This window comes from Dipodomys spectabilis, unplaced genomic scaffold (genome assembly GCF_019054845.1).
Source record: "Dipodomys spectabilis isolate Male_0828 unplaced genomic scaffold, ASM1905484v1 ptg000004l, whole genome shotgun sequence".
Taxonomy (NCBI): Eukaryota; Metazoa; Chordata; class Mammalia; order Rodentia; family Heteromyidae; genus Dipodomys; species Dipodomys spectabilis.
In genome coordinates, this window is record NW_024870681.1 from 16,101,562 (window position 1) to 16,125,823 (window position 24,262).

The 24,262-nt window shown below is 42.1% G+C and overlaps 1 long non-coding RNA gene across 1 annotated transcript; it reads left to right on the plus strand.

Moving 5' to 3' along the window:
* Window positions 1–17,267: 17,267 nt before the first annotated feature.
* On the plus strand, window positions 17,268–24,009 carry LOC122117619. The gene is made up of 3 exons (XR_006149215.1): window positions 17,268–17,341; window positions 23,952–23,954; window positions 23,998–24,009. It is a non-coding gene; the product is annotated as an uncharacterized LOC122117619 (long non-coding RNA).
* Window positions 24,010–24,262: the final 253 nt, after the last annotated feature.

Sequence of the window (24,262 nt, forward strand, 5' to 3'; positions counted from 1 at the left end):
GGAGAAGGTAGTACTGGAAGACTTGAGCTATAGAGTCCAAGGGATGATCTTGTCTCTTTTTCTCCCTCCTTCAGGAGGTCCTTATCTAGCTGTAGGTGAGGATAAGAGCAGAGGGTCACCATTCTCTGGTGCATCAGAAAGACCACAGGGACCATGCTCAGCTGTTATTCCTGGGGTGAATGAAGTCTCTGGTGGGTCCCAGTATGCTGTTGGAATGGCTCCATCCTTTCATATCCATTCAAAATCCAAATTGTAGCTGGGCACTGGTGCCTCACACCTGTAATCCTAGCTACTCAAGAGAATGCTGAGATCCGAGGATCATGGTTCAAAGCCAGCCCAGGCAGAAAAGTCCATAGATTCTTTTTTTTTTTTGGTCCGGTCGTGGGGCCTGAACTCTGGGCCTGGGCGCTGTCCCTCAGCTCTTCAACTCAAGGCTAATGCTCTATCTCTTGAGCCACAATGCCACTTCTGGGTTTTTTCTTTTTGCTTATGTGGTGCTGAGGAATCGAACCCAGGGTCTCATGCATGCAAGGCAAGCGCTCTACCACTGAGCCACCTTCCCAGCCCAGTCCATAGATTCTTATCTCCAATCATCCACCAGAGAACTGGAAGTGGTGCTGTGGCTCAAGTGGTAGAGTGCTCGCCTTTAGCAAAAAGAGTTCAAGGACAGCACCCAGGTCCCAGAGTTCAAATATTAGGACCAGAAACAATGACAACAACAACAAAAAAAACTCAAATTGTTCTCAACTGAAATGTAATCAGAAAACATTCCACTGACAATATCATTTGTCTATACCTTGCAATATCAACTTACTTCATCAAAAACATTCTTTTTTGGTTTTTGTTTTGTGATCTTCTTCTTTGCTAATGCCCTTGTAAACAGGAGCTTAGGCTGTTCCTTAAAGAGTTAGTGCCAAGTTGTTTCTGTCTCAGGAAAGTCAACCCATTCCTAAACTAAGACTCCAAGGCCCGGGATCCCATCTTAGTTTCCACCCAAGACCTTCCTCCTCAAAGGAAAGCTTCTCTGAGAACAGGGGGGAAGGAGATGGGGAAGGGGAGGTGATGGAATTTAGGGGGAGGAACTCACTTAAAACCAAAGTACAGAGAGAATCCAGAGTCCAAATCCAGTCATTTCTGATGACAGAACCTTGTCACCATGACTGGAAGACTCATGATATGTGTCATCAGTACCTTCTGTCCCCATTGGCAAAACCAAACACAATGACACCAGATGACGACCCAAAGGCTGTTTTCCCTATGGGGAGCATGACTAGGAAAGAAGATGAATGAACCTGGCAGAGCCATCTTCCTGACTGCCATGAACCAGCACAGGAAACTCCAGGTTATGCCTCCAGCTCTCTCCAATTTGCTACGTGTTAGACCAGCTATGCTGTTGATTGAAAATTATTCAGCTATGGAAATACCTTCACAAAAACTCTGAATCGCTGGAAGCTGTTCTGTTTTCCTTAGTTAAGGTTTTATTTACTTATTTTTGTTTCTGGTGCTAATACTGGGGCTTGAACTCAAGGCCTGGGCACTGACCCTGAGCTATTTTGCACAAGGCTAGCACTTTTGAGCCACAGCTCCACTTCCAGCTTTTTGGGTGGATAATAAGAGTCTCTCCAACTTTCCTCCCCAGGCTGGCTTTGAACCACAATCCTCAGATCTCAGCCTCCTGAGTAGCTAGGATTTATAGGCATGAGCCACTGATGCCCAACTACTTTTCCTGATTGGCGTGTAATATCATATAAGTTTGGTCCTCTTCTGGCATACATTAGGATGTGCTCTGAATTATTTATATTTATTGAAAAAGAGATGTTGGCTTGGGTAGGCTTGTTTGAGCATCAGTTTTCAATTTTAGGAACCAAGGGACAGCCAAAACCAGCGCCTGAATTATTGTTATTGTTGTTATTGTTTCTGGTTTGCCAGGTAGATGTTTACTTATTGTTTTAGATAGAGTCTTGTACTTTTGCCTGAGGCCAGCCTCAGGACCACCCATCCTCTAACCTAAGCCTCCCAGTAACCAGGATCACAAGCATGTACTACCATGCTGGGCTTCTTGACTGAGGTGGGATCTCACTACATTTTTCCCTGAACTGCCCTCAAACCTGATTCTCCAAATAGCTAAGTCAGTCCCTGAAGATTTTCAAAGATGTGTTGCAACTTTTCCTCTTGTTTCTACTTGACCTTGTCTTCCAAAATGATGACAGGTAATATTCTTCTGAGGCCAAAAGATTTCTGGAAGGAATGCGAGACAGCCACCTCAAGTGTGCCCAGAGCAGCTTTAACTAAGAACTTTCTGCTAATTTTTTAAAGTGAAGAAGAAGAAGTCAAAGATGAGCTGGACACCAGCGACTCACTCCTGTAATCCAAGCTACTCAGGAGGCTGAGATTTGAGGATTGTGGTTGGAAGCCATCTAGGACAGAAAAGTCTGAGACTCCTGTCTCCAATGCACCAGTATAAAGCCAGAAATGGAGCTGTGGCTCAAGTGGTAGAGCCCCAGCCTTGATTGAAAAAGCTAAGGATCAGTGCCCAGGCCTTGAGTTCAATCCCTAGTAGTGGTGTGTGTGCCCCCCTCCAACCCCCCACAAGCCAAAGACTGCCCTGGATTGCCCAGGAAGATTCCAGAAGCCTCAGCTAGGAATTGCGTGACTCACTGACATCAGCTGTTGCAGTTCAGAACTTGCTTGCTTGTGGCCTCTACTATGAGTGTTAATGTGTTTGAAGAAGGATCATGATTTATTCCTCCTTTTGGAATAGGAAGGATATACAGTAATTTTTATTCATATTTCCCCCCAGAAGGTTTATTTACAATGCTGTGTTTCTTTGATCTCTATCCTGGTAAGCCAAGGTTGATGAAGGGGTTCTCCGAGGGCCAGACATTGGGGATCTGCTCACTGTCACTGCTTGCTGTTAGGATCATCTGGCCCTTTTCTCCACGAAGGGAGCAATGGCCTCCATTCAAGGTCATTGTCCAGCATACATGCCGGAATACACTTCATTGAGGGGTTACAGGGAGATCTCAGGGACAAGAGCTATGGTAATCTAATCTGGCCCCCAGGGAAGCGTAAATTTCCTCTTTCTGTAGTGTATATGACCTTCACCTCAATTATATATTTGAAATAATCACAGAAGAGGGTATCAGCGGTGGCTATGGGAGAGTTTACCAGGATTCCCAGCTGAGTCCTGGCTCATTCCGGGCTGGGGCTCCATGTCTGCAGATAAGTTTGTAGTTCAAGTAAGAAAGAGTCTGAAATTCTTCCAAAGCAGCCGTTTCATTCCGGGGGCGGGGGGGGGGGGCAGTTTCATCGTGTTTGCAGCTGGTTAAAACTAATCAATGATTAGCTAAAACATCCGATTAGATTTAAACATCCAGTGATGTTTAACATTCATTAAAACTAATCTAATCTAGCGCAGTTGCAGGCAATATACAACGGTTAATTATGTTTACTTGATCATTAAAAGACTTCTTTTACTTTTAATGATACTCATTTCAGCTACAGAGATATTTGAAATTATTGTTTTGGTCAAGTCTGGACTCGGTCTTTGTATATTGCCTCTGTGCTAACCGAGGTTTTTGTCAGCTCCTGACTGAAAATTACTAGGAAAAGAAAGCAGACCTTCTTTGCTAGGATTTTGTTGTGGTGGTGGTGGTGGTTGTTGGTCGTGAGGCTTGAACTTAGGGCCTGGGCACTGTCCCTGATATTTTTTACTCAAGGCTAGCACTTTACTACTTTGAGACATAGCTCCACGTCTGGTTTTCTGGCACTTAATTGAAGATAAGACTCTCTCATGATCTTCCCCTACTAGTATATTTATCATTTTAAAATCTGTTATGAACTTGTAGAAATAATCATTTTCTGTGAATAGGTTTGGTGAATAATTAACTGAGAACATTGTTATAATATTTATAAACTCAAATCAATTATCAAGCTATTCTCTTCCTTTATACTTTATAATTTTCTAAGTGAAGTTAATGTCATGATAATTGAGAGGTACTTTATTGATGTCAATCTGTTTAGGTATCAGTGCCTTCACCTCTCTGAAATAATATATAAAATGTCATTTAAGAAAAAGTGTCGTGTATTATTTATAATAGCAGTCAGTACTTTCTTATGAATGTTAAATGTTCAATGGTAGGAAAAGGAATCAATAGGGAAAGTAAAGTTAAAAGAAAGCAAATTCATATTCAAATTTTTAGTACTTTCAAAACTAGAAAACATTTTTATTTTGTGGATTATAATTTTTCCTTTCAAAAAGAATATTTCAAAATAATCATCAGTTATATTTATACTAAGATTTGCTTTCTATGGAATAAGTATACGAGAGGTTATTATTTGAATTATTGACAATTTTTTTAGTCAGGAAAAAGTTTGTGATTTTTGTCATAGTGTCTGTAATTTAGTTATCCCATTGATGTGAATGTTAGTGGGGATAATTTCTTCAGAAAGCCATACTGCCATTTATCCTTTTCCTAGTAAAGATTTTTGTATTTGTCTAATGTAATAATTGTTTGCCCATCTCATGTGACAATATTGAGTACGAGTTAACGTTTTGTGAAACATAGTCAAATAGTTAATATTAATGATGTTGATCAATTCTTGATATTAAAAATCCTACATTGTAAAGAAAATAAAAGAGTCTCATGGCCTTTCTTGGCTGGGCTGGCTTCAAACCATCATCATCAGATTTTAGCCTCCTGAGAAGCTAGGATTACAGGTGTGAGCCACAGGTACCTGGCTTCTTCACTGGTTTTTTAACATTGGATTTATCATTCTCAGTATTCTTGTAGCCAGTGAGGTAAAGGTCCCTCAAAAATATATAACTCTAGCCAGATGCCTGTGGCTCACACTTGTAATTCTAGCGATTCAGAAAGCTGAGAACTGAGAAATATGGTTCAAAGTCAGCCTGGGCAGGAAAGTCCATTAGACACTTTATCTGTAATTAACCAGCAAAAAAGCTGGAAGTGCATCTGTGGCTCAAGTGGTAGAGTACCAGTCTTGAGCAAAAAAGCCAAGCAAGAATGGGCAGCCCCTGAGTTTAAGCCTTGATAGTGGCATAAAGAAATAATGTATCTATAGACTCAATTATATTCTACTTTCATAGGCATATCTGAAATATAATCTATACCACCACTGAAAGAAAGCATACAAATTGTAAGGGACTAAATTAGCAGCAGAAAAAAATAAGTATCAAGTCAAGGAATACTGCTAGAAATAATTTCAAAACAATAAATACACAATATGATAGAAGTGACATGAACAAATGGAAAATAAGCAATTCTATTTGGAAATTTAAGTAACTCCCTTTCATAATAATAAGATGACATGCAATAAGGAGTAATATAGATTTGAACAATTTTAACCCATTGACATTTAGAGAACTAAATCCAAGAAGAATACACTATGCATTCTCTTCTGGTGGAATATTCTAGAAAAGCTAAAAAGAAAGTCTTAATAAGCTGGGTGCCAGTGGCTTACGCCTGTAATCCTTATTTCCCAGATGGCTGAGATCTAGAGAATCATGGTTAGATGTCAATCCAGATAGGAAAGTCCTCAAGGGGCTGGGAAGGTAGAGTGCTTGCCTTGCCTGCCTGAGGCCCTGGGTTCGATTCCTCAGCACCACACAAGCAAAATGCAAAAAGCCGGAAGTGGTGCTGTGGCTCGTGTGGTAGAGTGCTAGCCTTGAGCTGAAGAACTGAGGGACAGCGCCCAGGACCAGAGTTCAGGCCCCACGGCCAGACCCCTCCCCCCCCAAAAAAAGAAAAGTCCTCAAGAGTCTTATTTATCTCCAGTTAGCCAGCAGAAAGTTAGGTTGGAGGAAGAGGACCAGTTGAGCAAACAAGCAAGCTAGAGGCCCTGGGTTCAAAACCCCAGTATCAGCAACATAAATAAGTAATAAAAATAAACAGTTATCTCACTACACTAATAGTTCCACGAGCAACTCTGTGCAGAAAAGGCATTTGATAATGTTCATAACTATTGGTTATAGAAACTCTTATCACATTTTGAAAGAAAATCCAATAATGTGGAACCTAATTGAAAATCTGCAGCAGGCATCATAGTGAACAGTGGGTGGGGAAAAAAATGGACAGGATCCCCTTCAGGCTGAGAACAGAACAGAATACCACTACTCTAGATTTTATATTATTCCAGTGTTGCTTCTTTATGTTAATACTTCACAGTTTTCAAGTACCCTTGTGTATCCTTTTGATCCTTCTTATTACTTGGTGGCACTGGAGATGAGAAGTTATGGCCGCACTCTGGCTAGGATAATACCATACTGCTGAACCATACCACTAGCCCTGCTTTTCGCTGGTTAACATGAGGATAAGATCTGTATTCTCACTTACATAGGAACCTTGGCTGCGATAGTCTATTTAAGATTCTTGTAGTTGCTAGGATCACAGATGTATGGTGCACATCCAGCTTCCTTCTGTGGAGATGGAGTTCTGCAGACTTTCCTGTCCAAGAAGATTGGCACTTGGTTTGCCCTAATCTCAGCCTCCTGTTCAGTGCCAGATGACATCAAAGCACGGTACCAGCCATTGGTGAAAAAAGGAATATTGTGAACCTTTCTACCCAGGTTGGCCTGGAACTTGAATCTGCCCATTTTCAGCCTCCCCAGCCACCAGGATCACAGGCATGAGCCACAGGCACCAAGAGTACTGTGTTGATTTTTTAACTTAATAAAAATTGAACCACACTGTTCTGGGATTTGCTTTTTGTCACTCCACGTTATAGATTTCTAAGATGCATCTATATCACTGCTGTAGTTCTGTTCATTTATTTATTCATTCATTTATTTATTTTTGTCAGTGGTGGGGCTTGAACTCTGGGCCTGGGTCTTCAGCTCAAGGCTAGCGCTCTATCATTTGAGCCACAGAGCCACTTCTGGTTTTCTAGTGTTTTTTGGAAATAAGAGTCTCACAGATGTTCTTTCCTGGCTTTGAACCACGATCCTCAGGTCTCAGCCTCCTGAGCAGCTAGGATTACAGGTGTGAGCCACTGGTGTCTGGCTCATTCATTCATTTATTTTTTTCTCTGTGTTATAGTCCTGGGGTAGGAACTTAGCATCTCATATCATCTAGATGGTTAGTGTATTTCTTTTCTTGTTGTTGTTGTAATCTCATAGATCTTTGCAACAGATATGGAATCTCTGGGTATAAGTTTATCAGACGTATGTACAGTAGGCAAGGTTGGAGTCTCCTGTGCTTTTGTGGATTTCTCTGTGACAGTCCCTCTTGACCTCAGGGGTTGTCTAATTCTTTTCTAAACTTCCTGCTAGACTGCATGATTTCTCTAGCAATTCATGCTCCAAGGTTAAACTCTGTGTCACTGAATCTGATAGCTTGTGGCCTGAAAATCACTGTGCAATGAACTCATGGGCACAAACCATTTCTATGACAACTTCAAGGGTCTGTCAGGAAGGAGAGGCCAGATCTTAGGCTCACTCTCAGTGCACTTTGGTGACAAAGGAAGGAAATGAATCCTGGAGACAGAACTATCATAGCCATGAAGCTTACTAGCAGCTGAGTGAAGACCTCTAGTTTCGGTGACAGCCTCTACATAATCAATTTGCCTGTGAATAAATTCAGTTAGGGAGAAATACAGGAACCTGCCAGGATCATAATCACATTTACAGAATTACCTTTATTACATTGGCTCTTTCAAAGGAGAGTCTCTGGAAGGGTCAGTGTCTCCCCCAAATCTGGGGAGATCAGCAGAGAGGAGAGATGGGGGAGATGGTCAAAGGAGTACATCCACAGAAAGCAGATTGCAGTTCTGGTTTGTTGGAGGTTAAGTTGAGGCTCTAGAGGAGGAGAGATGAGGGTTTCAGAGAGGCCTGTCTATACTTCTGTCAGCAGTTATTTGAGAGAAACAGCTTCATACCTGCAGAGCCAAATAGGGGCTTTCTTTATCTGGTCCTTCTTCCATTTCTCTCTCTTTCCCCCACTTCTATGTTGGATCTTTCCAGATGATTTCAACTTGGCTCTCCTTTTCTCTGAGAACCCACCCACTGCAACTAATTGGTCAATCTACCTGCTCTTCAAAGCCTTAAAAATAGATGACTGGTGTGTGTGTGTGTGTGTGTGTGTGTGTGTGTGTGTGTGTGTGTGTGTGTGTGTGTGTGTGTGTGTGTGTGTGTTGGGGGCTGGCAAATCAGAATGTTGCTCCTTTTCCAGCAAAGCTACAGCTACCCCACCCACACTGAGGTTTTGATTGTGGTTAGAGTGAGTTCCCTGGAAGCGGTGTATCTCTTCTAATCGCATGGCTGCAGCTGTGGCCAGCTGTTCTACATCCCATCTCAACCCCGGCCTTCCCCTTGACAAGTATGGCCCAGTCTCTGCCCAACTTGCGCTCCAGCAGTAAAATACATTCCCTGGTCATCCCAGCAGACCCCTGCCATCTGTTTTCTCAGCTGCATCTTTGCTGACCTTGCCCGTATATTCTCGGTTTTGCCTTTTTTAAAGAGCAAGAAATAACCAGCAAAACAAAGCAATCATGGCTACTGTTTATTGAGAGCGATGAAATTCAGGCGCTATTCTAAATGTGCATTCCACACCTTGTCTCTCTCCCACACTGCCACTTTACAGAAGAGAACCCATAGATGGAGGGGGTGGCACTCCAGCCGATGTCGGACTCCAGACTCTCCTTCAATATGCTGCCCCCTCTTCCTATGACTGACATCAGTTCCAGCTCTCACCACATAGCCAGACTTCTTGTCTAGCTGTCTTAGTCTGATGGAAAGGTTCCTGGGAGTCACCGTGTTCCTCCCTGTAGTTCGCACCCCAGGGCTCCGAATGCCACTGTTGTGTTTGTCCTTTCAATTCAGTGACTACCAGTGATGCTATCTCAATACTTTCTAGCAACGAGGAGGAGTACAAATAGATTGATACAAAGCTAAGGAATTACACACTCCACCCTGTCAGTTATGAAAGACTCGAGAAGGGCTGTGATAAAGTTCAATTCATTCTTGTTTGTTCATTTTTTAAAACGAAATTCCTCTGTTGCAGTGAAAGGGCCAAGTGGTTAGGACCCAGGCCTGCTGGACAGCATCTTGACCTAGCAAGCTGAAGCCAGATGCAAAGTAGACATTGTCTCCAAAACATCTTCCTCTGCTGCCCCCCACCCCTACCCCTCCCTGTCCCGTCTAAGTTTCCAAACTTTCCTAGGACTCTGAGGAGAGGAGTTGCAAAAGGGACCTGAGCAGGAATTAACAACCAATCACAATGTCGTGGGACCTGACCAATACAGTGTTATCTTTCAAAATATCTTCCTTGAAGAGCAGCAACCAATCAAAGAGTAGCCCTGGGTATGCGAACTCCTAGACTCAGAGATGCAGAGAGAGAGAGAGAGATACCCACAGGGTGAGAGAACCACATGAACATGGATGAGGACAGAGTCAGGAGCAAGAGACTTCTCTTCTGAATAAAGTTCTTCATACTCACCTTCCAGCATCCTGGCTTCATTCATCAAATTCCCGAGATAAGAATCCACCTGAGGAGGCTACAGCCCAGCTGGCACTGGAGCTGAACCCTGGCAGGCAAGCTGCAGCACTAACCGGATGCTGCCTGCTACAGGGCTGCAGCCCTAGCAGTGTCTGTGAAACCAGACGGGCGTTCTGGGTTCTGCTATAGAAAGCAACGGCAGGAAAGTCTTCATTACTCATGCTGGAGAGGGTGGATTGGAGTGGGAGTGAACAGTTGATGGACTAATAGGTATTTAATCCCATTAAATCTCAATTAATGAAGTTAATAAATGTATGAAATTATAAATAATACAAATTTGTTCTCTCTCTCTCTATCCAATGTATAAACCGATGTCTCTGTTAGCTTCCTATACTATGGTAAAAGGATCGAGACCATCAACTTAAAGGAGGGTAGGTTTGTTGGTTTTTGGTTTCATACAAATCTGTCATCTCTCTATCTGTCATCTATCTCTGTAGCTTTGTAACATCTATGTATGCATGCACGCATGTAGCATGTATGTGTGTATGTATGTATCTCTCTCTTTGTCTGTCGTCTGTCTGTCTGTCTGTCTATCTAGTTTATAAACCTGTATCTCTGTTGCTTTACTATTGCTATGGTAAAAGAAGATCATCAACTTCAAAGAGGGTAGGTTTGTTGGGTTTTGGTTTCCGTCCTTGGCAGCTTTTCCTGTCATTCTGGGCCTGTGGCAGGGTGGTACATCATGGTGGAAGCATGTGGTGGAGGAGATCTGCTCATCTTATGGCAGCTAAGAGACAAGGAGGAAGAGAGGAAGAGACTCTATATCCCTTTCACGTTTCCTCCCCCAGCAATGACCTAACTTCCTCCCTCTAGGGCTCACCTCCTGAAAGTTCCATCTCCTTCCAATAGTGTCAAAAGCTAATGACCAAATCTTGAACCTCTGACCTTCAGGAGATCTAAGAAATAGCATAGGCTCATATATTTTCATAATATGAGTTTGGAGTGAACTCCAAATAATATTTTGTCTTACAAAATTGTGTGTGTGTGTGTGTGTGTGTGTGTGTTGGTAGTGGGGCTTGAACTTAGGGTCTGGATGCTGTCCCTAAGCTTTTTTGCTTAAGGCTAGGGCTTTACCACTTTGAGCCACAACTCCATTTCTGGTTTTCTGGTGGTTAATTGGAGATAAGAGTCTCACAGACTTTCCTGCCCGGGCTGCCTTTGAATCATGCCAACTTTTAATTGTCTTCACTCAGAAGTGAAATACAGGAGCCTTGATATCTACGGGCCTAGGGATCCAAGGAGACATCAAGTTCAGTACTGTAGCCCTTGAACTTGATCCATTTTTCCCACAATACCACTCAACTTCTGTTAAAGATGTGCTGACTGTCGGCACATCTAAAAATCTCACTTTGTCCCTTATATTAAACACATTCATTTTCATTAAACACATTCACATTGCTTTCCCCCCACTGCTGGTACTGGGGCTTGAACTGGGGCTTTACTTGCTCAGCTGGAACTCTACTATCTGAACCATGCTTCCAGCTTAATTATTATTATTATTACTATTATTATGATTTTCCTAGTTATGTTGGAGAGTTTCATAGACTTTTCTGTCCAATCTGCCTTTGAACTACAGTCCTCTAGATCTGTCTCCTGAATATCTAGGATGACAAGCATGAGCCATTGGTGCCCTTTACTTTGCTTTTTTGGAGGGTGCGATGAGTGAGGAGGAGAAATACCATGTATTTTGAGGGTGGCAGATTTTCACAAACACTCAGTAGATCCTATGACGATTGAAACACAGTGACAAGAACATGGAGCCAACTGTGATCTCCTATCAACTGAACTATGTAAGGAAGACAGAGGAATTTTATTGATCCTGTTTTGGACCAGGCTTGGTCAAAATTACATGTAATAAGTCCATGGATCAAGTGAGCTTATTATTGGGTGAGAAGCCCAGGTCCAGGTAGCAAAGTCAGCATCTATTTTAGTTGTCCATAACTACCTGGTGGAAATAGTATTTTCCTATGAGGAAATGCAGAAGAAGATCCTTGCTACTCAAACAACATAAATGCCGAGAATATGGTATACATGTATATCAGCATGGAGGATCGATTCCCTCAGTGAAATTTTCTTGAAATTTTCTTGTGGACCTTTTCTTATTTTCTACGCAATTGATCATCTGCAGTAGGGAGGGTGTGTGAGCTCTTCTTCCAAAGTTCAAGAGGAAATAGCTTCCTTTTCCTTTTCGTTGCTCAGGAGTTCCTAAGTATTTCCTGACCAGCAAAAACCCCACAAAGCCCCAGGAAGAGGCAAGTGCTGGAATCACATCACCTCTGAAACTTTTAGCCTGTGGGATTCAAATTCTTGACCCAGAAAAAAAATCACAAATTGCTAGATGGACGACTCTTCAAGGTTCCTGTCGCCTAGTCAAAACCACACACATAATCAAAAAATATCCTTCAGTGCTCTGTTGCTGTGCTATGCACGCGGGAGGGATTTCTTTCAGTTGTGCATGTTTTTGAGGTTCAGAGAGCAAATCTGGCTTTTGGCCTTTGATGGATTTATGTCAGAGCCACGAGCAAAGACAAAAGTGGAGATGAAATTCATACTTCCATGGTTTCTGGACTTCATCTCTACTCTGGAATAAGAAGAATTCATCCACAAAACAGACCTCATGGGGGCCACAGTGGAGGCCGTGATATTGTCTTTTGTACGTAGCTAAGGGGAGATCATTTGTAGCTGAAAATTTAGTGCATGGGATGAGCAGTACATCCATAGTTACCTGGTTAGCAGAAGAGCTATGACATGCACAGATCTTGTATGTTGGGTCAGGGCGAAGATCCTTTTGCCTGTGTCAGAGGCATAAGTAAGTGCCAATCTGGATTCTTAAATGAGGTGCTCAGAAGGATTGGAAAAAAATGCACATCAGATTAGCATTCTCATTTCCGTTCCTGAGGCATCAGAGGTAAGATTTCATATTTGATTGGCTCCAAACACTCAAACCAAAGCCATAGTGTGTTGTGTGTATGCGCACATGCATGTGTACATGGATGTTTTGTTTCTGCTGTTCTTTCTTGGCCCTTTATGGAATGAGAAAATGCCTTCAACCAAAACAATAACAGACCGGTTAGAAATTAATGACACTCCCTGGCAAACATTCCAAGGGAGTCTGTTCAGGACAATTTAGAATCCAGAAGGTATGACACGGGCAGACATCACTTATTCCCATTGCTCAGGTCATTTGCACATTGCTAATTGGTTCAAGTTGGCACTCGTGTACCTGCATTGTCTTGTCATCACCATCAAAGCCTTCTTGGAACAATAGGGCTGATTCTTCCCAAAGTTCTGAGCTTCTCAGGCTGTAAGCGAGCAGCAGAGGCAGCCTGGAATCTGTACTCCCCTGCGTGGGGTGTTGTTTATGGGCTTGGGGTAGGGCACCCTGTGGACAGCCCAGCTCCACTGGTCTCAGCTTGCTACAGGCTGGAGCCTGTGCATCTGAGGGCTGGGATGCATGCACACAAAGGGCTCTTGCTTACAGAGTGCTGTCATCTAGGGGACTTAAGTCTCCTCAGAGGAACAAAAAAAAATGTAGGTAGGACCTTGAACTTGAGGGAGGATGATGGGGCAGCCTTTCCTCCATCTCCTGCAGAATGTTACCAAACATGCTGGCTCTGAGCTTGTCTTCCTTTGCACCTGCCAAGTGCTGGAAGTCAGGGCCCTGCTTTAAAATGTGGATGAACGATGTCGAAGCTAGGTGCACAATGGAATATTACTCAGTCTTAAAAGGGAAGGGAAGTCTGACATGCGCTACAGCACAGATGGCTCTTAAGGATGATGTGCTATGAACAAAAGCAGTGGCAGAGACCCATGAGCCACTGAATGGCAGAGTGTGTGCTGAGAAGCACATGGTGGAGCCGGCTGAAACACGTGAAGACAGCTAGGACCTCCCTCACAGACCGCCATCTTCTGAGAGCAGCACCCTGGATGTGATCCATTGCAGAGGAGGACATCATGATCCCACACACAAACCAGGTGCCTGGATTGGGAGAGACCGGAAGCAGGGTATGGTTGTCGGGGCCTGGGAGAGTGATTGGGGGAAATGAAGGAATTCTGGACATAAATGGTGGTGATGATTGTAAAACAATACACATGTGATGACCACTCCTGAGTTGCCCCCTTGAAAACAGCTCAGATGGAAAATCTTAAGCTATGTGTATTGTATCACAATCTAAACCCGTGTGTGTATTTTTCAGGACCTAGCTTTGGTTGGCTGTCCTGGGAGATGAAAATGATTTGAAAAGAGGAAGACTAAGCAGAGCTTCTAGAATGAAGGGAAGAGGGCTGGTACCAGTTTGGGAGGCTGAGAATAGGAGGATTGTGGTTCAGAGATCGGCCTTGGCAGAAAAGTTTGAGAGGCTCCATTTCAACCTGTCCCTGGATGCAATAACCCAAGCCTGTCACTTCAGCTTCCTGGGAGGGCTGCCATTTGGTGAGTCTCTGTTCTGGACCAGCCTGGGCTGAACAGCTCACCAGAATCCATCTCAGGGGAGGAAGCTGGGTGTGCTGGCACGCCACTGTCATGCTACATTTGAAGCAAAAAATAGATAGTGTGTGCCTGGGCAGATAATAAGACCTGACCTCAAAAACATCCAGCAAAAAGTAGAGCTGGAGGTGTTGCTCAGTGGTGGAACACCTTTCTAGCAAGTATGGAGCCCTGACTTCAAATCTCATGATTGACAAAATAATGATGATGATGATGATGATGGTGATGATGATGATGATGATGATGATGATGGTGCTGATGACGATGATGGTGGTGGTGGTGCTTCTGATGGTAGTGGTGATGATGGTGGTGTTGGTGATGATGATAATGATATCTTTCTCCTCTTTCCACATCTTTGAGCTCACTAATGTTACCAGTTTGCTATATATCTTTCCATAGTTGCTTTTCCCACCAATCCATATACACCCTTTTCTCTAGCTTGAACATCATTTCAGATCACTGCAGGCTACTCTGCTCAGGCCTACGGATGGTTTTAAAACACAGCTTATTTCTCTGTCCTGGCCAGATTCTTATTGCTTTCCCTTAGTCTTCCAAAGGCCAAAGGTTGCATTGTCTGCTTCTTGGTTGATCCTCCAGCTTCACCTCAGTCCCTCCTGCATCTGATCCAGCAATGCCAACCAGCTGTTCTCCAGTGTCACCATTTGGACTCTGTTCACATTGCTCCTGTACAGAGGTCTGTTTTACTCACCCCCTCCCGCTTACCTTTGCAGACTCAGTAGAGATACCTGTTTTCTGTTGCTACCACAAAATTCCAGAGGCTCTGTGATATATAAAGAAAAGAAGGTTTTTTTTCTCTCTTCTTCTGTTTTATTAATTATTTTTTTTGTCAGTCATATGTCTTGAACTCAGGTCCTGGGCACTATCCCTAAGCTCTTTTGCTCAAGGCTAGTGCTTGAACACATTGACCACTTCCAGTTTTCTGGTGGTTCATTGGAGATAAGAGTCACATGGACTCTCCTTCCCAGGCTGGCTTTGAACTTCAATCCTTGAATCTCAGCCTCCTAAGCAGCTAGGATTACAGGCGTGAGCCACCAGCACCTAACCCAAGAAAAGAGTTTTACTTAGGTCAATATTCTGGAGGTTGAAATTTCAAGATCAAGCAGAAAATTTCCTTCAGTTTCAGACAAGGGCCTCTTTGGATGAATCATGAAATGGTGGAGAAATAGGGAAATCCCACAGGCCAAAGGGACCAAGTCTGAGGAGTGGCATTATTTTGGAACAAACCACTCCAGTGAGAGCTAATTCACCCCACAAGTGCGGCATTCATCTCTTCCAAGAACAGTGCCCTCAATGGCCTAATTACCTTCTTGTAGAACCCACCTCCACATTGCAACTCTAAGGACCAAGCCTGCAGCTGGAGGACCAATGGGGAGTGAAGTCCAACAGGATCGTAGCACTCCCAAAACCAGTTTGGTAGTCCTTCCTCCGCTAAGACCCTTGCTACAACTCTGTATCTACCTCAGTGGACCAGCTGTCTGCACTTCTCACTAGCCTGCAGGAGTCCCAGGGCCTTAGATCCCATCTCCTTTTAGTTTTAATACTGCACAGTACCTAATACAGGTTCCAGTAGGTGTTTAATAAGTAGCTAAATAAATAGGTGGATTAGTGGATAACAAACAGCTTGTCCAATGCCATTTGTGTATGAATATATGTGCATATGTATGTGTGTGTGTGTGTGTGTGTGTATTTGTTTACCTATACTTGAGTTTTAACTCAGAGCCTCATACTCTTGCTTAGAGTTTTTGGCTCAAGACTAGTGCTCTACCACCTGCATCACAGCTCCATGCATTGCTCTTAGTTGGTTAATTAGAGATGAGAGGCTTTCAAATTTTTCTGCCCAGGTTGGCTTTGAACTGAGATTCTAAGATCTCACTCCCCTGAGTAACTAGGATATTAGATGTGAGTCATCAGCACTTGGCTACTTATTTATTTATTTGCAAAGCTAATTGTATTTCGCTCTACTTTTAAAATGCATCCCAAATCAATTCATTTCTTCCAAATCTCAGGACTTCCAACCTAGTCCAAGTACCACATCCCTTTTCCAGTTCACTGAGGTATCCTCCTAACTGGTCTTTGTGTTCCCACTGTTGTTCTAACAAATTGTTCTTTAAAAATGGTTGATCAGATAGTAATTCCAGCCTAAAATCCTTCAGTGGTTTCCCAGTGCACTTGGAATAAGACCCCCAAATCTTGTCCTAACCTGTCAGAACTTGCTTACATTTTCAGCTTCCTTTAAAAAAAAAAAAGCATCACATCCTATTCCTTTTTATTTTATTTTATTTTTTCAAATTTACTGGTACTGGGGTTTGAACTCAGGACCCTCATGCTTGTATGATTAGCACTCTGTCACTTCAGCCTGGCTTCTTGCTAGGATTTCTTTTTTTGGGTGTGAGAAGGGATGGAATCTTGTGAGCTTTTCTGCCTAAACTGGCTTCAGATGACCAAGATCTCAGCCTCCTGAGTAGCTAAGATGACAGACATGAGATAACTCACTCAGCTATCATCTGCTATACTCTTTTCCCCCCCAGTCCTGAGGCTTGAACTTGGCCTGGGCACTGTCCCAGTGCTCTACCACTTTGAACCACAGCACCGGACTTTCCTGCCCAGGCTGGCTTTGAACCATGATCCTCAGATCTCAGCCTCCTCAGTAGCTAGGATTACAGGTATGAGCCACCAGCACCCTGTTGACCCACTATATACTTATACTCTAGTATTGTCCCAGTAACAAGCTAACTTCCCTTTCCCAGAGCCTTTTGATTTGCTGTTCTCTCTGCCTGGATTATTATTTATTCACATCTTCACATGCTTGTCTGTTTCTTGTCATTTCAAACTGGGCTCCCATATCTTTTTCAAAGAATCTGACCAACACTAAAGAATTTTACTTCCCTAGCCATGTCAATGCCATGTAATATTCTCTATACCGATTTGCTTTTTGCATTTTGTTTTCTGACTTCTGAAACTTTCAAGGATAAGGGAAAATCAGTATTGGACTCCCAGGGCTCAGACAAGACCTAACATAGATCTTGGTAATAAGTTGCCAAGTAATTGGATGGATCAGATTTTTGGTATGAAAGAAGAAAACCAGCCAATTTAAAGACAGACATTCCACATTTTATCACCAACCTGGTATTTCCCAAGCTCTATGGCCTTGAAGAAATTTCTTAAATTCTTGACTCATATTCAAAATGACAGTATGGGGTGGGGGAAAGGGAGAGAGGGAGAAGGATAGAAAGGGTGAGTCTGATACAGGTACATTGTATACATAGATGGACATGTCAGAATGAATCCCCTTTTGGCACAACTAATTGCTGCTAATAAAAATGTGGGGGGAAAAAGAACATGAATTCCCCGCCTTATCATCTTGGAGTTCTGTGATGTTTAGATTAAGCAACGGGCATAAAAATGTCAGATTAAAGTGAATGAGAACAGCATTCATGCCTTCCAATGACCTAATTACCTCCCATTAGACTTTGTCTCAGCCTTGCAGTACCCAGATCCTGCAGCTAGGCGGACAGAGCACACCAGAGTCACAGACGCAGAACAAAAGAAAAGTTGACCTATCCACAGGCTCTGTGGTATCAAATAAAGCAAATCTCTTCAGTCTGCAGCTTCAGGGGTGGAAAGTAAACGTTATCTAAGGGACAGACAACTGAAAATGCAGGGAGGAGACGGTTGTTAGTTTGCCAACATTACTTCTAGCAGAACAGATCCTCCTATTCTTTGGGGAGTAGGAGTAGGGGCCTTCCCAGGAAGACACCTTGTTAGAAGCCCAAATCCTCCCTGAAGCCTCAGACACAGCTTCTTGGATGTCTCACATCTGACATAGGCAAAACCCTCTGCCATGTGTGCCTCTAGTTGAGGGCTGTGGATTTGAACTAATGAAAGATTCAGGATGTTCATTATTTGTTCATCATTTTCCTCCTGGTGTCAGACTGGCTGAAACGTTATAGTCTCTTCTATTTATATGTTGCAAACCACTAACCATTCTTAACCAGTGGGCCCAGCAAACACTTGTGGCTGTGTTTGGGAACTTGAGTTCCTTCTAGAAAATAAGTACATTGAGATGTTGCAGAAAATGGAAAAGTAAGGAGGCGAGGGAGGTGGGGGGAGGAGCCAAGTTCTGTTGGATGGAAAAGGTTATCCACATAAAATAATAAACAGATGCCTAATTTCATCCTTACTCCCAAACAGCTCTTTAAAATCTTAGCTGAGGAACTTTCCGAGGGACTTTGAATTTTTACCTTCCCTGCCTTCTCTAGAACGTCATAATCATACCAGATGTTCAATAGCATTTTAATAGATGAATACGAATCTATGGATCCTAGGCTCATCATACTTCCTTTGTTAGCTATGGGAATCATGGGATGTGGGTGCAGTTACTTTTGCAGTATAGCTTCCCCCAAATCACTCTACCCACCCTGGGGATTTTACCCAGAGCCTTGGGCAGAGTCAAGGCTCTACCACTGCATACTTCTCCAGCCTAGTCAATTGTTTTCTATATGAGTTCTATTTCCTTGAGTATAAGCTTTCCAATGAGAGAAAGCCATTTTTTGTGCATGTTGTTTCAGATGTTTTACTTTTTCATAGTCTGTTGAATACTATTTTAGTAAACATTTGGAAAATTAGAAAGTAAAGAAGGTTTTGGGAATGTGCCTAAGGAAGGTCTTATTGCCTATAGGACTGGGGGAATTTTGTTGCCAAACTGCTGATAATAATCTAAGAAAGAGGAGAAAGAGAGAGAAATCTGTGGGAGAGAAAGTACTATGGGATTCTGAACAGGATATCTTCCTCTGTGTTACAGAAAAAAGGAATATGGGCAGAAAAGGTGGGAATCTCCATCTATTGGCTTCTTCCTTCTCTTCTTGATGAATCATGAAAAAGTCTAGGGTAGGCTGGGGTAGGATGGAGGGTGCTGGTTGGAAAAGCAAATATGATAGTCTCCGGTAGGGTGGGCATAATAACAGAAATGTTGATTATTTACTACACTGTATAAAACCTGCTGCTGGCATTATTTACCATAGTTAAGATATGGAACCAACCCAGATGTCCCTCAGTAGATGAATGGATCAAGAAAATGTGGTATATATACACAGTGGAATTCTATGCCTCCATCAGAAAGAATGACATTGCCCCATTTGTTAGGAAATGGAAAGACTTGGAAACAATTATATTAAGTGAAGTAAGCCAGGTGCAAAGAAACATAGGTCCCATGGTTTCCCTTATTTGCAATAACTAGTATATATCTGAGACAAGAAGAAAAGGTCAGATAAGATGATGTTAAGCTAAATGAACCTCAAGATAAGGACACAAGTGGTTTTTTCTTTCTTGTTATTGTTTCTAATGTATTTTAAGGGACCACGTGATTTTTTTGTTGCTTTGTCCTTCCCCCATGCTATAACCCCTGTTTTCACTATATTTGATGTTGGTATAATTTGGAAAGCAGAAGGGAAAAAACAAATTGCTTAAATAGGGATACAGGTTGACCCATTGCACAATGAGATGTACAAGACGCCATGTTGAAAAACCAACTTTGCAATTCAGGCAGGGGGTTGGGGTGGGGATGGGGGAGGGGAATGTAGTTGTGGAGCTGGAAGGGAAGGGATGGTAGGGGAAAAACAAAGGAGGAGGCAAAAACGCTTGATAAGAAATGTACTCATGACCTTGCTCATGTGATTGTATCCCCTCTGTACAGTATTTTCACAATAAAAATCTTATTTAAAAAAAAACCTGCTGCAGGATCCTTTCGTTATGCCTTACCACCTTCTTCTCGTCCACTTTCTTCTTCTGTAGACACTTTAGAATAATGATATCAAGTTCCAGAGACAATATTTGGGAGGGAATATTGACAGAGTTTGAGACTGTGCTGAATTATTTTGGGACACATTGCTGTCTCTACAATGTGGACTCCCTCACCCCAGGAATGCACCTCTTAAGCACCTATTCTAGTTTTCTCTTAAAAACCCCTGGTAGAATTTTGTGCCTATTTTCATGAGCTTCTACATTGTTGTGGAATTAAGCATTATGATGTACATTCATGGTAAGTGAATTGTCTTCTGTAAGGTGTTTTGTCCTCTGTTTTGCTGTGGGTGATACAAGTCTGGGGGCCCTGGTTTCTTTCACTTTGTGTTTGACCTCTCTTTAATCATCTTTTATCTAATGGCTTCAGGTGTTTTGTTTAATTCTGAATCCTACTATTTGTACACAGCTAGACTGTATTTTTCTTGACAGGTAAAGGGAGATTGGTCCATGTCTATTTCCTATACCAATTCATGTTTGATTTTATTCTTGCTTCTTATTTTCTTCTGTGCTCTCCCTTGTGTTTTGTTTTCCCCTATAGAACATTCTGTTTGTATTTCTACTAAAGAATACTTTTTTTTTACATTCTTTTTAAGTTACTCTTAAGATCTGCATTGCAAATAGCAGTAGTTATTGTCTCCCCCTGTAAAAATGGACTTTCGAATGTTTTCACTTCATTTTATCTTGCCTGCAAATCTTCCCTGAGTTTTGTACTTACATTCTGTGATGTTCTGTATAGATAATTATTATTAAATCATTGTGCATTATTATGGAAGCCTTATGTTTTTAGAATGGTTTTATATTTACAAGCTAGTTTTAATTCTTTATTTTATTGGTTTCAGTGCTCTCTCACCATTCCTGTAAGACAAATGTACCCATTCTTGAATTCTTTTTGATGTATCCTTTGATTATTGATATTTGCTTTGTGTGTGTGTGTGTGTGTGTGTGTGTGTGTGTGTGTGTTGTGTTGTGTCAGTACTGTGGCTTAAATTCAGGGCCTGGGTGTTGTCCTGTAGGTTTTTCACTCAAATCTGATGCTCTACCACTTGAGACACAGCTCTTTGTTGGTTAATTGGAAATAAGTGCCTCATGGACTTACCTGTCTGGAATAGCTCCCAACTGCGATCCTCAGGTCTCAGCCACCTCAGTAACTAGGATTGCATGGTTTTTAAAAGTTAGGATATGTAGATGGAATTTTTAAAAAGTATCTTCCAATATCTCTTATTATCTTCCAGTTAAATAAGTTAAATAAGTAAAATGGGGTAATGTGAACAAATCAATTACAAAATAAAGAGAATTACCAAGTTGATAAATAAGTTTTCCTGGGTCACATGTTTTCCAATTAGAGAACAGTGAATTAGAGAACAGTTACCCTCATTTTCTATCATTTCACATGATAGAGAAAAAAATCTTAGACCACATACTTTCAAAACTTATTTTAAAATAAATTTTAAAAGTGAAAAAAAAGGATCACATGGAAAACTTCATTTGGTTTTGTTTCGGAAGATTTATAGTTCTCTGTTTTATCCTGAAATCCAGTAATTTCATGAGAACGATTTTTAGGTAAATTAAAACTTTGCTTCTTGATGAATCTTTTGAGTCTGAAGGCTTTGGACTCTCCTCGATTCTGGAAAATGACTGTATTGGTTGCTGTTGCATAGATGTGACCAAAATACCCAAGAGACCAATTTTAGGGAGGAAGGACTTGAGCTTGTAGTTAAAGCGTGTTCTGTTCATCTAGGCCAGCCCTGTCATTTCTAGACCAGTGGACTCAGCATGGTGGCAGAAAAAGCTTGGAGGAAGAGCTGTTTACCTCAGGGTAGATAGAAAGTAAAGGGTAAGGAAAGAACCAGGTATAACCTTCGAAAGCATGTCCATAAGGAATTACTTCCTTTGGCTAGACCCTACCTCCTAAAGTTCCTAGAATCTCCTGAGATCTTGCCTCCAGCTGGAGAGCAAGCTATCCCAGACGTGACCCTGAGAGGGACATTTTAAATCAGAGTGATTTCCTTTCATACCAGTTGACCCAGCGTCTTGGCCAGAAATACCTATCTACATGGTAATTCTCTTTATTTTGTAATTGATTTGTTCAAATTACCCCATTTGGACCCAATTTTCCCAAAGTTTTTGCAGTTTTTTTTTCCATCCAAGTCAGTAATTTCTTTGTACTAGTGTTCTTTGTGTACCATTGTTAAACTCCTAGTCAAAAGTTGGTTCGTTCTTTACGCCAAGCATCCAATGAAAGTTAAGAAATGCACAATGCCTCCACCATCATTTCATTACTCTACAGAGAATGTTTCCAGCCCCAAGGTCCCATGTGCTCCAGTGTCTATTTGCTTTTTCTTTCCCTGTATACTAGACTTTTAAAGCTCCTCCATGTCTTTGTGTCACTCGATAGTTCATTCCTATTTATCACTGAATAAGTTTTCCATTATATGGACATACCACAGTTAAGTTTTCCATCTGTCCATTGAAGGACATCCTGGCTGGTACCAGCTTTAGGCAATAATGAGTATCATAATTACACAATTATATGCAATTATAATAATCACATGTGGTACTGGATGCCCTTTGATTGGAAGACAATGCTTAGAGCCATGGTAGCAGTATTTCTACCATAGGTTAGCAAATCTGGGGATGAACTTGAATATGCTCAGGATGCAGAGTGAGGGAAAAGGAAGATCCAGGATCCAGGTGGCATGTTTATGCCAGTAGTGAACCCTGGGATTTCACATCAGGTGAGTAGTTGCTGTGAATTTAACCAGTATTCTTTGAGTCACACAGAAACTTTCTTAACAGGTCAAATCCATGCCATGATGAGTCCAGTTGGCACATTTTAATTTCTATTTAGTTAATATTCAATTTCAATATTAAGCATTTTTCTAATACCTGTGTATAATATGAATTTTTCAATTTATTGATTTCATAATATAAAAATATGCAATCTTCCTCTACCCCCTCCTTCCTCTTCTTCTTCATTATTTTTGCTGGTCCTGGGGCTTGAACTCAGGGCTGGCTGCTATCCCTGAGCCTGTTTGTGCTCCAGGCTAGTACTCTAACACTTTGGCCACAGTGCCACTTCCAGCCTTTCCTGAGTAGTTTATTGGAGATAAGAGTCTCATAGACTTTCCTGCCTGGCCTGACTGTGAACCTTGATCCTTAGATCTCAGGCTCCTGAGTAGCTAGGATTATAGGAGTGAGCCACTGGTGCCCTGCTTTCATTAAATTTTTTATAATATAAAATTTAAGTAGTTATAAAAAGGGCTATCAATTCAGCATATCAATTTATGAGTACAACGTGTCCTACTACAGGCTTTCCTAGGTACTAACCCAAGTGTAGTAAATATGAAATTCCCATGACTATAAAAAGGACCCACATGCCAGTGTTCTCATAATTGTCAAGAATATTGGTGGCTAATGTGGTTGGATGCCTTTTCCTTTTATCTCTTTTAAGCTCCAGCTCTTTCTTCCCCTTCTTTTGGAAGGAAAGTGATTATTTTGTGATCTTCACTCACACTTTGCAGGGTGGCAAGCAGCTAGCAAGTCTCCTCAGACATACTCAGGACACACCGGATTCATTAGCAGCACTCACCCAGCAGGCCGAAAGAGAGAACCCGCAGTGATGAAGGAAGAAAGGCGGACTTGCCCTGCTGTCTCAATAGCAATCTGATCTCCAAAGCAGTCACACTTTTTAAACCTTGAGATCAGTGAACTGATCTGCACTTGGAAAGGCCCAAGTCTACTTAGACTGCCCCCATCCTGACTCCATTTCCCAGGGTTGATGGCTCTGTCATCCCCTGTACGGATTTCCCCGTATCTCTGTGGCATTGGGCCCCCAGATCAATATGCATTGAATGTCCCCTCTCAGACCCCTACAGAGCATCATATTCTGCAAATCATCTCTTCTTAAGATAAGTGGCCAATGGCCCTTTAATTGCTTTTGGAAGAACTCATTCCCAGCCCTTCCACTGCCTGGGTATGGCTGGCATGAAACCTCTCCTTTTCCATGGTTCCATCGATGCCACCCCACAGGGTAAGATCTTAGGCTGGGCTCTCTCTCCTGAAATCCCACACTGGGCCTGTGAGGATTGAATGGAGGCATATAGTTAGGAAGTTATCCTGGCAGGTATAACCAGATCGTGAAGAAGTCAGGTGGGCAAGGGAAGGGAGTCATGCCCTGAGCAAGGGGGGGAATCACTCCAGCTTTGACTCTCCAAGATGCTGCATAAACTTAGTCTTGGATTGGGTGGAGAAATGGAGACATCTGTGCAGTCTTCCATCCATCATTAGTATTATATTTGATTCCATAAACATAAGCTGTCACAATCATCATTTTCTGCCTTTGTTAATACAGACAACATGAAGTTTCTGGCTTGTAATACACTCAACAATACAATTTGGTACTGCTAGTTTTGTTTTGTGTTTTAATAATTCTGAGTGGTATGGG